Genomic DNA, 13,177 nt, shown 5'->3' with positions numbered 1-13,177 from the left:
TACCATCCCTGCCCTCTCCATCTCCACGACTACAACCCCCTCCCAAAGTTTTTTTTTTTTTTGTCGGTCGTGGGGCCTGAACTCTGGGGTCTGGGTGCTGTCCCTCAGCTCTTCAGCTCAAGGCGAGCGCTCTACCACTTGAGCTACAGCGCCACTTCCGGTTTTCTGGTGGTTTATTAGAGATAGGAGTCTCACGGTCTCTCCTGCCCGGGCTGGCTTTGAACCGCGATCGTCAGATCTCAGCCTCCTGAGTAGCTAGGATTACAGGCATAAGCCACCAGCGCCCGGCCCCTCCCAAAGTTTGAAAGTTCGTTTTTCCACACAACGTCTTGTACCTCTCTTTGTTGTAATGGGTCCACCTGTATCCCTATTTAATTGGCAGGTGTTTTACCACTTAAATCATGCCTATATCCCTGTTAAGATTGTTAATATTCAATGATGATAATTGTCTCTGGATTTGGATTCCTTGCAATCCAAAGTGGCATCATATTTTGAAAGCAAGGTAATAGAACTATGTACAATTTGATTTTTTTATATCCTTACACTTTTGATTTAAGTAAACATCAATCCTTGATTGGCAAAATTCTAGTAGATGTGAAGTTACATATTCTTCATAGAAAAATGCAGAAAAAGATTCTTATATTAATTATGTATTTAATTCTAGCTACTTAGTAGGTTGAGGATTGAAGAACCATGGTAAAGCCAGCTGGGTAGAAAAGTCCCCAGGCAGAAAAATCACCACATTCAATTGAGTAGCAAAAAGCCAGGCTAGAAGCAGGGCCCAAGAGAAAAATCCCCACCATGATCAAACTAGCCAAACCAGAGCATGAAGTTCTGAGTTCAAGCCCTAGAACTGGCACATAGATAAGTAAATCCCACTTTAATTTTTATAATTTTAATTTTATTGTCAAGATGATGTACAGAGTGGTTACAGTTACATACATAAGTTAGTGAGTATATTTCATGTCAAACATTGTTACCCCCTCCCTCATTTTTTCCCACCTCATTTTAATTTGAATACTAATAAATGGATATATTATCGTCATTATAATCTCAAAAACATCCTTACTTACTAGTTGTTTTTCTTCCCAAGTATTTGCCCTGATACAGAAAAGCCATTTATAGCTGAGCACGGTGGTACTTAAGTATAATCTTAGCGATAGGGAAATAATTGGAGGTATAGGAATAAGACTTAGAGGCCAGTATGAGCTACACAGCAAGACATTGTCTCAAACACCAAAAATAAAATGTTTAATTACTCAAACACTGAAAATATGTGCTAAGCTAGATACTTTGCTATGTACAAGTAAATCATTTTCTCAATAAAAATAGAACTATTTGTATAAATGATTTTGTAAAATGATTTTTCATTTTTATAACATGATTTTATAATTTCTTTATTTGTGACCTAGTGTCCAAAATACTCTGATCAAAAAAGACAAATGGCAAGTGATAATAGTTTTTCTTAATCGATATTTTCTGCCAATTTTGTAATTTTCTTTATAGTATAAAACATATGTATTCACTTAGAGTCTTTAAAATCTATCAGTCAAATCCTAGAAAAGCTTTTTACTAAAGAAAGTACTAAAAAAAAGTCAATGCAATAGCAAAATGAAGTATTCCTTGCATTCAATTTATGAAAATTTGGTGTAACACATTTTCTTAACTTGGCTTTGAAATGATAAAGGTATATTTAAAGCCCAAAAATTGAAATCAAATGTATGCAGAGTCCCAGAAGTTCTTCAGCATAGTAGTAAGAGGCTGCACAGAACTCTGCCAAATTTTTTCCAATAGCCAATTAGCCTAAGGAAAAAAAATACTTAGAGGATTAGTAAACATTTTATTTTAATATAGTATATCACTTTCCTTTCTTTCTTTTATTCTTAAAATAAGAATTATTTCCAAAGGAATATTACTTTTCTGTCCTTTTTTTCTTTTAGTCTTAAAATAAAAATTATTTCCAAAAGAAATAATAGACACAAGAAATGCCCGACATGTGGTCTTTCTACTAGGAAGTCTCAGGTGAATGGTAGCATAGGAAGTAACGTGTTTTGCTTGTAGAAGTGTCTGTAAAAGAATGAAATAGAGATAAAACATCCCCATAGATATTCAATGATTATGTTCCCTTTAGAATTGCAGTACATAATATCAGACTCAAATATAGGCCATTTGGCACAAGTATTTAGTAAATGTAGAATTCACTCTTGGTTCTATTTTATTGTGCTCTAATATTTGATGGAAACACTGGTGATAATAAGATGTGTACAATCAGATGTGCAATTTATTTATTATGTTGTTGTATAAGACCGCCTTTTCCATGTGGCTTAGTTTTGACTCAGTAGTCATGTAAAACTGACATTGTTCTGACCAGCAGATATGGTTTTGGAAGTTAAGGCATACATCACAGAAAGCAGGTATCTTTATTTCCACTATTACATTATAAATCCAAACTACTAACACTTTTGTCTACCTGGTACATCAGTTGATTTTCTTTTTCAGCAATATACCTTGACAGAATAGATATCTGATAAATATTTGTGAAATGAACCACAGCAACTATTTAATATTGATTAATTTCAATCCTAGTATTTGAGTACGCAGATGTTTCTAGGCATACTTTCTCAACTGAATCCTCAAATAAAAATGTTAGTATATTAATCTCCTTTCTGTTGATAATAAAAAAATCTACAGACTGGGTAAAAAGTATATTGAAAATTGTATATTCTTCCCCCATGGTATAACCCATGTTTTCACTGTATTTGATTCCAGTGCCCTGCATCTTGTATACACATTTTTCTTATTTGGGGAGGGAATGGGAAATAGCAAAATGTTGTAAGCTAAGCCCAAAGAAACATAGGTCCCATGGTTTCCCTTGTTTGCAATAAGTAGTATATGTCTAGGACAAACAGAAAAGGTCAAAAGCTATGTACATATAACCATATAAGATGATGTCAAGTGAAATGAACCCCAAGATAGGGACACAAGTAGTTTTTCTTTCTTGCTGTTGTTTTGTAATTTATTTATACTGTACTATGTGATTTTTTTGTTTCTTTAGCATGTTCTTCCTTCATGGTATAACCCCTGTTTTCACTGTATTTGATTCTGGTGCCCGGCATCTTGAATATACATTTTTCTAATTTGGGAAGAAGGGAAATAACAAAATGCTGAAACAAGGATACAGGTGACCCATTGTGACAATGAGATGTACAAGCTACTATGTTGAAAACGAATTTTCCAACTTGTGGGGTGTGGGAGGAGTTGGGCAGATGGGAAGGGAAGGGATGGTAAGGGAAAAACAAAGGAGGGAGTAACAATGTTCGATAGGAAATGTACTCATTGCCTTATTCATGTAATTGTAACCCCTCTGTAAAATATCTTTACTATAAAATATATATTGAAAAAGAAAGAAAATGTGGCATATATACACATGAAATTTTATGCTTCTATGCTCAAGAATGACATCACCGTTTTTTGTAAGGAAATGGAAAGATTTGGAAAATAGCATATTAAGTAAAGTAAGTGGACCTAGAGAAACATAGGCTCTATGGTGTTTTTCATTTGTAATAATTAGTATATGCCTAGGAGAATCCTGGCAGAGAATCATAATAGCTCAATAGCTATTTGCATATGACCATACAAAATAATGCTAATTGAAATGAACTTCAATATAGAAACAACAGGGCTTTTCCTTTTGGTTGTTGACCTTGTTGTCACCAATGTACTGTTTATAGTTCTTTTTTATTATTTTATTTCATTTTTATTGGTTTATCCCTGGCAATTTTTGAATCTGGGACCCTGCATCTTATATATACATTTATCTGATTTGGGGAAGGGAAGGGGAATAACAAAATGTTGAAATGAGCACAAAGGATGACCCATTGCAAACATGATACAAGACACTAGGTCAGAAATTAACTTTACAACTTTGGGGGAGGGAAGGGATAGTGGTAAAAAACAAAGGAGTGGGTAACAATGTTTGACAAGAAATGTACTCATTACCTTACTCATGTAACTGTAACCCCTCTGTACAGCATCTTTACAATTTTTTAAAAAGAAAGAAAAACAGGAATAATTAATAACAGAGAATTCATGATCATGTTTGCTTTCTGAACACTATGGAAGAAAATGAAGTGTTTAAGAATTTTAAAGGAGATTTTCAATAAAAATGTTCTACTATTAACCTGGGTATTGGTTATATATGATGCTCATATTATTTCTATCCTGTAACCTGTCTCTACATATGTATATACTTTTTCTCCATATTTTCTGTACTTTGTAGGCAAACTGCATTAGAAGCCATATATAAAAATCCTATGCCCAACAGACCATAAAATAAACTGTATCATATTTTGATAAACAGACTAGCTCCTGAAAAAAGCTATTTTGTCATTTAAGAACAAAGAGATGGAATGAGTGATATTTTAATTCTGCTTTGATTTTTATAAGAAGTTGGACAATCATTTATTTGAAGATTTATGTTTGCAAATCACTTTGCACCTGCAAATAGCACCATCTTTGATGTTAAAATGTGATATTTTTGCTGAGAATTCTATATTAAAAATACACCTTATCTCCTAACTAATAAGGTCCTTGAATGAGTAGTGGGAGTGCGGGTACTCTAGATCATCACTGGCTTGGATGATGGGAAACATTTAGTTAATGAAACAAGAAAAAAATGTCAGTCATTAGATTCTTGAGATATGAAACCTAAATAATGAACTGTGAAAACATTTTCATAGTGCTCTTACTAAGATGTACACACACACACACACACACACACACACACACACACACAGAGAGAGAGAGAGAGAGAGAGAGAGAGAGAGAGAGAGAGAGAGAGAGAACATGTAAAATACTTTGAACAGAATCCAAACACAATATGGACCTCTTTCTTAGTAATTTAGCTCTGAAGGTCAAAATATCATGTTGCTGGGTTTTAGTTCAGTGTTAACTTTTGAAGATGACAGGCAAGCCTCCATACAACATAGTATTTCAAAGTGTCCCGAAAAAGTATTTTCACTGAAAATAGCACACCTAAAAATGATTGGTTTTCCCATTTGCAAAAAAGAAAAAGGTATAGTACAGTTCTTTCTGCAAAGGCAGTTTATTAAAGAAAGAAGATAACCTCTTTCCTAAATGAAACAGGGAGCATGACCCAGGGGTAGGCAACAGCAGGTTGGAGGATCTGAGGCCATAGGACAATATGAGGGAGGAGCTGAGGTAGCAATCATTATCCATGGTGTGTAATCTGATGAATGGAAACATGCAGACAGTATCTAAAAGATGGTCCCATTTAATGTTGAGAAAATTAATCTGCAGTCATATTGTATCTCCGCCAATGCCATGCATATAGGTAAGAGGTTTAACCCTCTACAAAGAAAAATTGTACATTAGTGTTAGGCAAGTTGGAAGTTGGAATATAATTCTAAACCCAAATCAGATTACTAATTTAAAGGAAATTATTGCACTAGCTCTGTTACCATAAATGTTTGCAAGGGTTTAATGGAGAATAGTATACTAATCTTGTAAATTCTTTCTAGTTAGTCGTGTACATTGAGTCTACCAAGTCTGGGTGGTTTCTAACTTTCATATCATCTAGAATTACATTTACAGGAAAAGATTTCAGTAGTTGTAACTGTTAGGAAAATGGAGGAGAACGGAAAAAGAATAAGCCAGACTCCATCATCAACAGGCAAGGATTGTTTATTGAGGAATAGCGAGGGGCAGACCTTCCCGCGGGTTTGGAGGTTGTGATTGTGCCTGAGAGTTGGGACAAGAGCTGGGTTTTTATAGGAGGTCCAAGCAAGGAGGCAGAGGTTAATGAAAAATCCACTAGGTCAAGGAAGGTGGGGGCATTTCAGTTAGACCCACAATGGGATGTTTACAGCTGGGCTTAGGTGGATTGCTCTGCCTGTACTTCAAATGAGTTCACACATACCTGGGATTTTGTCTGGAGTCTGTATGGGCCTGGGACAATAGGGTGGGGTCAGTCCTTCAGTAACCAGTCAAATCCAAATGAAAGACACTATTTACACAAACTATCCTATAATGAAATTAATATTATAGTTATTCAAAACCTTTAATTCTACTTACAACTTCCTGGAAATCAGCCTGCTATATGAAAAGCACAAAAGGAGAAGAACTGGAGGACAAGAGTTGATGCATTCAAGCTACATCAAGCAAGAACTGACAACATGTCAGCTGTCCTTGTGTCTGCCAGTACAGGACGGGATGAAGCTGCTTCCTGGTGTGTACAACTGTGCAAAGTCTCTTTCCACATTCTACAAAGTGTATCCAACTTATGATGGTTCAACTTACAATAATTTGGCTATACTAACATGAAAAAAATGCTATTCAGTTTAATGCCAGCGGTTCTTGCCTATACTCCTAGCTACTCAGAAGGCTGAGATTTGAGGAATCTGATTCCAAGTTTCTTATCTCCAAATAACCACTAAAATATCAGAAGTAGAGCTATCGCCCAAGTGGTAGGACACTAGTCTTGAGCATAAAAAGATCAAGGACAGTTCAAGCCAAAGGACCTGCGTACACACACACACACACACACACACACACACACTTGCACACGCTATGCACTCAGTAGAAACTCTACTTTGAATTTTGATATGTTGTATGTTGCTGTCAATGCTGACAAGTGACAATGAGTTTTAGCTCCCAGTCAGGCACATGATCCAAGAGTATACAACCAATATTTTACAGAGTACTGTGTAGCTAAACTATGACGTTGGGTAGGATAAATGTAATAAGTGCACTTCTAACTTATTTTCAACTTATGATGGGTTTGGGGTTCATCATTAATCAAAGTGCATCTATCTATATCAGTGTTGGTTTGTGGGACCAATTGCAATCCTCAGATACAGTGACATGATTTCATTACAGAAAGCACTGTACTTTTTGTCTTAGGGACTTTTAGCTCACTTGCATAGGTAAAATTTATCTCCCAAGTTATATGGACACTCGGTCAGCCTATCAAGTAACATCTCTAGTGAAATTCATCAACTAGATCTATCAGCCTTTGGACAATCAAATTCAGCCAACCTCTTAACTCTACCTCAAAAGTGTTCCTGAAGAACAGTTACCTAGTTCTGCTACTCTTGGATTCCTGACCTACAAAAATCTGTGAGATAATAAATTTTTGTTTACTGAAACTTTTAAGTTGGGACTCGAATTCTGGGCCTGAGCACTGTCCCTCAGCTCTTCAGCTCAAGGCAAGCGTTCTACCACTTGAGCTACAACACTCAGTTTTCTGGTGGTTTCTTGGAGATAAGAGTTTCACAGACTTTCCTGCCCAGGCTGGCTTTGAACTGTGATCCTTAGATCTCAGCCTCCTGAGTAGCTAGGATTACAGGCATGAGCCACAGCCTGGCTTAAGTTTTAAGCTTTAATGTAGTATCTTACACATCCATTAATAACAAATACAACCATCACTTAGGCAAATTCTAGCCCTGAAATGAAAGTGATGATTACTTTAAGACTACAGTTGATGGACCCTTTATTCAGTCCCAAGCAAAACTAAGGATTCATTCCTTGCTCTCAGCTAGACAATAGAATCTAATGTATATCCTACAAAATTAAGGAAACTGGGAATGGGTGGATAGGGGAGAGATAGATGAGAATGTTGACAGAGTTGACAATGATCAACATATATTGTATTCATAAACTGCTTTATACAACTAAAGATAATTAAACATGTAAAAAATTGTAAGACTTTAAGGACTTGTTGATTATCACAACTAAGGAAGAGAGTTTTGAAGAAACTTAGGGGATGTCTTTCATTTGGCTAGACAAATGGGATTTTTAAAGTATTTTTTTTCATAGTACCACAAATCTAAGACCAAGGCAGAAATGCACGTGTCTTAAAGAGTTTGTCTTATAATAAGTATATAGGTTTTAATTTGATACACAGAACATCTAATATTTCTAATGCTAAAAAGGGTGAAATTAGTCAAGATTCATTTTACTCAAAATTTAACATACTGAACTGAAACCCCTTTGTACAACTATTTAAAGGTAAGTTAAAAATTTTAAGAAAGAAATTTTAGCAACTTGGACTAGAGAAGACTAGAGAGCACTTGTGTTATTAATCTCCCATTTGTAGATTAAGAAATAATAGATTCGTAAATTAGGAACAGTCTGAGAAACCCAATTACAAACACATTTCATTTCTTAGGGAAAAGAAATAATTAAGAAGGCAGAGTCACAGGAATCTACTGTCAGGAAGCTATGGAGAGGCTAATAAAGAAATATTCTTTGTTACTTGAAACAGAGGAAAGCAAGGCAGAATTTCTATGAGCCAGTAACTTGTGCATGACTCAGGTAACTGAGTAGAATTTTCTATTGTAGCTGTCAGATGCCTTCTTCTCCATTCCATTTTTGGGGAAAATAGGTACTTAAGAAAAATAGTACCTTTTTTGTACCATTTTAGTTTTCAGTTTGGAGTGTGCCTAGTGTGATGTGAGAAATTCATGTTATTCGATTGAAATGACCAGAACCTTGGGCTTCATAATGCAATGAGAATTTGTGGGAGTCCTCAGTCTTGTGTGGTGGTGATTGTTTTTTGGGTGTCAATTGCCATAGCCAGACTAAGACAAGGTGACTCTCCAAATTCCTGCCTTTTCTGTATGTATGTGTTAGCTCTTTAATTAGTTGCTGTAGTCCATGTCTCTTTTCTACGAATGTGACTGTTTAATCATTGGGCAGTCAAATGACTTGAAAATTAGTGAAACTGTCCTTTGGGGACCAACATGCCAAGGCTTCAAGTTTGCTATTGTAGTAGTGGAAATGTGAAATGAGCTTCTAGATTCATCCACAGGGAAAAACTTTCTGCACAGCAATGAGGCATGCAGGCAGTAGACAACCTTTTCAGTGTCATCTCTTTTAGAATTTGTTTCAGCTATAGAGACTTGGGTCACCTGAGGTCAGATCCTTGCTGAAGACTAAACAGAAGTGTATAAAGGTCTAGACATTTTGCTCTGCTGTGAAACAAGACTTCAGACTAACCAGTTAAATCACAGTCTGACTTCTTCCTCTTCACAATCCCACTTCTTCCACCTTTTTTTCTCAAGTATGTCTATCCCTAATAATCATATCTACTCTGAGTAACTCAAACGTTTCTACTTGAGAATATAACCTAAATCAGGTAGCTTCTACTTCCTGTCACTTAGAATTTTTTGGTCATGTTTTGCAAAGTCGTCTCTGGTTGGTAAACCTGGTTGATAACCAGCAGGGACTGAAAACTATGCCATGAGTCATCTTGGACCTTTTGGTACCATTAAACTTTAGATGACTGTGACTCTTCCTGTCATCCTGAGTATAAAACAACTTCCCAGCAGAACCTAGGCAAACCACAGAAGGATGAACAAGAATGAGCAAGTATTTTAAGCCACAAAATTTCAGGATATTGTCATCCACGTATAGCTAACTGAAACATCTCTCTATTAATCTTAAATAAAATCTGTACTCTTCCTCCCCTCCCCTCACAACTCCCTGCATAAAGAACTATAAACATGTAAAACTTCCCTTGCAACTACACCTTCTGAATACTGGTAACTGATAACATATTCAACTTGCTGGTTCCAGTTACTGTACACTTATTGTAAAGGTCACTGTTGCTTTGTCTTTTTCCTACACAAAAGGAAACCATTTTTTATCTTTTTTCTAGTCAGGATCAGTCAGAAGAGAGGATCAGGAGAGGATCAGTCAGAAAACTTTTAGACATTACTCTGAAAGTAGACATTACTCAAAAAAGACAAGCTTGGGCTAACCTTTTGTTTGAAGCAACAAGAAGGACAAGCTCCAGTGGCTCACATCTGTAATCCTAGTTACTCAGGAGGCTGAGATGTGAGGATCACAGTTCAAAGACAGCTGGGGCAGGAAAGTAGGTAAAACTCTTATCTCCAATTGACCACTTGACCCCCATCCTCCCAAAAAAGCCAGAAATGGAGCTGTACTTCAAAGTGGTAGAGCACTAGTCTTGAACACAAAAGTTCAGGGACAGCACCCAGAACCTGAGTTCAAGCTCCAGGACTGATACAAAATAAGATAACAAGAAAGAGTTCAGGCACAATAATGTCATTTGCTTTTCTTAAAGGAAAAACATCAAACATTACATGTATCAGAAGCTTAATAGCCCAAAAAAGACAATTTCCAAAGCTCTGTGATAAGCAGTAGTATTTGACCTAGTATTGAAAAACCTGATAGTCTTGAATAGACTTTTGAGACACATGGTTTTCATCAACAGTTCAGAAAACTGGTTAGGTAAGTAAGTTTGGCATTTTAAAAAAAATTTTATTTATTTTTTATTGTGAAACACTGTACAGAGGGGTTACAACTACATGGGCAAGATAATGAGTACATTTCTTATCAAGCATTGTAGCCTCCTCCTTTGTTTACCCTTCACATCCCTTCCCATCCTCTCCCCTCCCCCCCAATCCTCCCCCCCCCCCCCAAAGTTGTAAAGTTCGTTTTCCACATAACAACTTGTACTTCTCATTGTTACAACTGGTCCACCTGTATCCTTATTTAAACGACAAACATATGTTTTTTGTCTATAATTTACTCATAGTACCTCACTTAGGTTAATCAGCTGTCTGTCATTGGGACAAAATACTGAGATAATAGACTTCAAAAAGGGAAAAATTCATTTTGGCTGCTGGTGGTTTCATTCATTGCAGTCCATAGTAGATTGGCCTTACTGTTTTAAGCCTATGATGGGACAGAAATTTATGGAGTGAAGAGCATGGTGAAGAAAGGCTGCTCACTTTGTGGTAACTGGGAAGCACAAAGAAAGAGGATAAGGAAATCAAAATATCTCCTTCAAAGGCACATTCCAAATGACCTCATTTCCTCTCACCAGGTCCTGCCTCATAAAGGTGGAGCAAACTCCAAATAATGTGGCAGGTTGTCAAGTAGGCCTTTAGCACATGGCCTTTGGAGCTTTTTTCATAAACTGTAATACTAGTCTATGTTCCCAGGCTATGATGAAGGTGCTCTTGTCATCGTTATTTTAAACAGAGTAGATACCAGCAGTTTTGTAACTAAGTTATTATGTACAAAAATGATAGGAAGATTATATTCGTGCTAGTGAATGTCAAACATTTTTGTAGATTTTGAATATTTTTGATAGAATTTGACTCAAAGTTTTAAAAATTGATGTTGCTTTAAAATTTGTGTCCAGGTGGTCAGAAAAATTCAGTTATATAATTATTACTATTATCCTTGTTGTTAGTTTTTTATTCACAAAAGTTACTTCTTCGTATAATAAATTACATCTCTATCTTACTCCAAATGGTAATTATATCTAGGACAAAACTGTACTTACTTATATCAGAAAAGAATGTTAAATTTAAATATTTTTAAAGCTAGAATTTTTTGTAAAAAAAAAGATCAATATATATTTGAAAACCTAAAATATATCTGAAAACCTGAAAAAGGTTAATATGAATTTTAAAAAGAATCCATACAGTTTTAGAATTAACTGGTTAAAAATACAGACTACAAATGAAATAAATTGTATTCGATATATTGACTAACAAATTCTCTCAATATTTTCCAGTTACTTGAAGAAGACAAATGAGGCTTGAAACCATGAGTAAATTAAAGGTTTTCTTGGTCAGTAGATACATAAATTAGAGGGAATGTCAGTTTTATATTAATATTTAATAATAATTTGATTAAAGTTTGATGGAAAGCCTGTTTGTTTACATATTATGTAAATTGATTTTGAAATGAGGTTTATAGATTTAGATAATGTTTACATTATGTCAGCCCTAGAGTTTACATATGCCACATAAATTTTGGTGGCTGTGTGACAGCCTCTAATATTGGAATTTAGATAAAAATAGCAAAGTAGTAGAATTAGTGGGTAAGAAAGTTTTTGAAAATTAAGTGCTATTTTCCATTAGCTTCATTGATCATATGTCTAAAATGACAGAAAAAGGTAAGTCACATGTACTGACCAGAAAAGATCTCTATTATGACTGTTCTTTCTTTGAAAGCCCTGTTTACCAGCCTTGGTCCTCATTCTAACTCACCCTTGATCTTGTTTTCCATCCATGTGAACCTTATTCCAGTGAATCTAATCAAGTTATCTCAGAGACCTGTGTGTCAGACAAAGAACTGGCATCAAAATACAAAAAAGAACTAAAAATCCAGTAAGAAGGAAAAACACCATTTGTGAAAAGCAGGCAAAAAACTCTGGATAATTCATCAAAAAACACAAAGAGATGTCAACAATAACATAGGACTACTTCACATCTATGGACTACAATAGCTCACACTGACATTGCACGTTCTAGAAAGAATGAGTTCTCATATACAATGAAAATTCAGAATGGTAAAATATTTTTAAAGATGTTTTGGTTGTTTTGTTTAGCAAAACTAAACATAGCAGTGCTATGTTTAATTGCAATGTTATAAACATTGCTATCCTTGGATTTATCCAAATGATTAGAAAACACATTCCTACAGAATTCTTCATAGGAATGTAATTATTAATCATAATTTTCCCCAAACTGGATTAAATTATGTGTAATTCAATAGAAAATGGGTAAACAATATATCCACTCAATGCAATATTGTTCAATGGTAAAACAAATGACCTATCAAGCAATAAGGAGAGGTAGAGAACTGTGAAATGCATATTGTGAAATGTAAAAGACAATCTGAAAAGGTTACATATTTTATGATTCCATTTATATGACATTCTGGAAAAGGCCAAAACTATAAAGACGGTAAAAAGCTTAGTGGTTACCTGGGGTTAAGGTAGAAGAGTCAAGAGGAGAAAAAATTGATTTTGGGGGGGGATAAATTATTCTGAGTAGTACTATAATGTTGATTATATAACATCATGCATTCATTAAAGCCATTGAACTTCAGCTCATCATGGCAGTAAATATAAATAAATGAATAATTAACTAGTGCATATAAATATTCAAAAAGTTTGCTAAGAGTTGAGAAGATCCCAAGATAGCTGTATTACAAGTATACAAAAGTATTTCAGCAGAGAAGATAGGGGAGAAAGTGTGTTGACCTAAGTAACTTTGGAGCTGAATGAATCTCACAATACTATGGACAAATGGAATTGTCCATAAACACAACATTCAATACATAAAGTTGTTTTTCATGGGCAAATAAGTTAACAATGATGACAATGTATATA

This window comes from Dipodomys ordii, unplaced genomic scaffold, assembly GCF_000151885.1.
Source record: "Dipodomys ordii isolate 6190 unplaced genomic scaffold, Dord_2.0 Scaffold84, whole genome shotgun sequence".
Lineage (NCBI taxonomy): Eukaryota > Metazoa > Chordata > Mammalia > Rodentia > Heteromyidae > Dipodomys > Dipodomys ordii.
Note: the sequence above shows the minus strand (reverse complement) of the source record.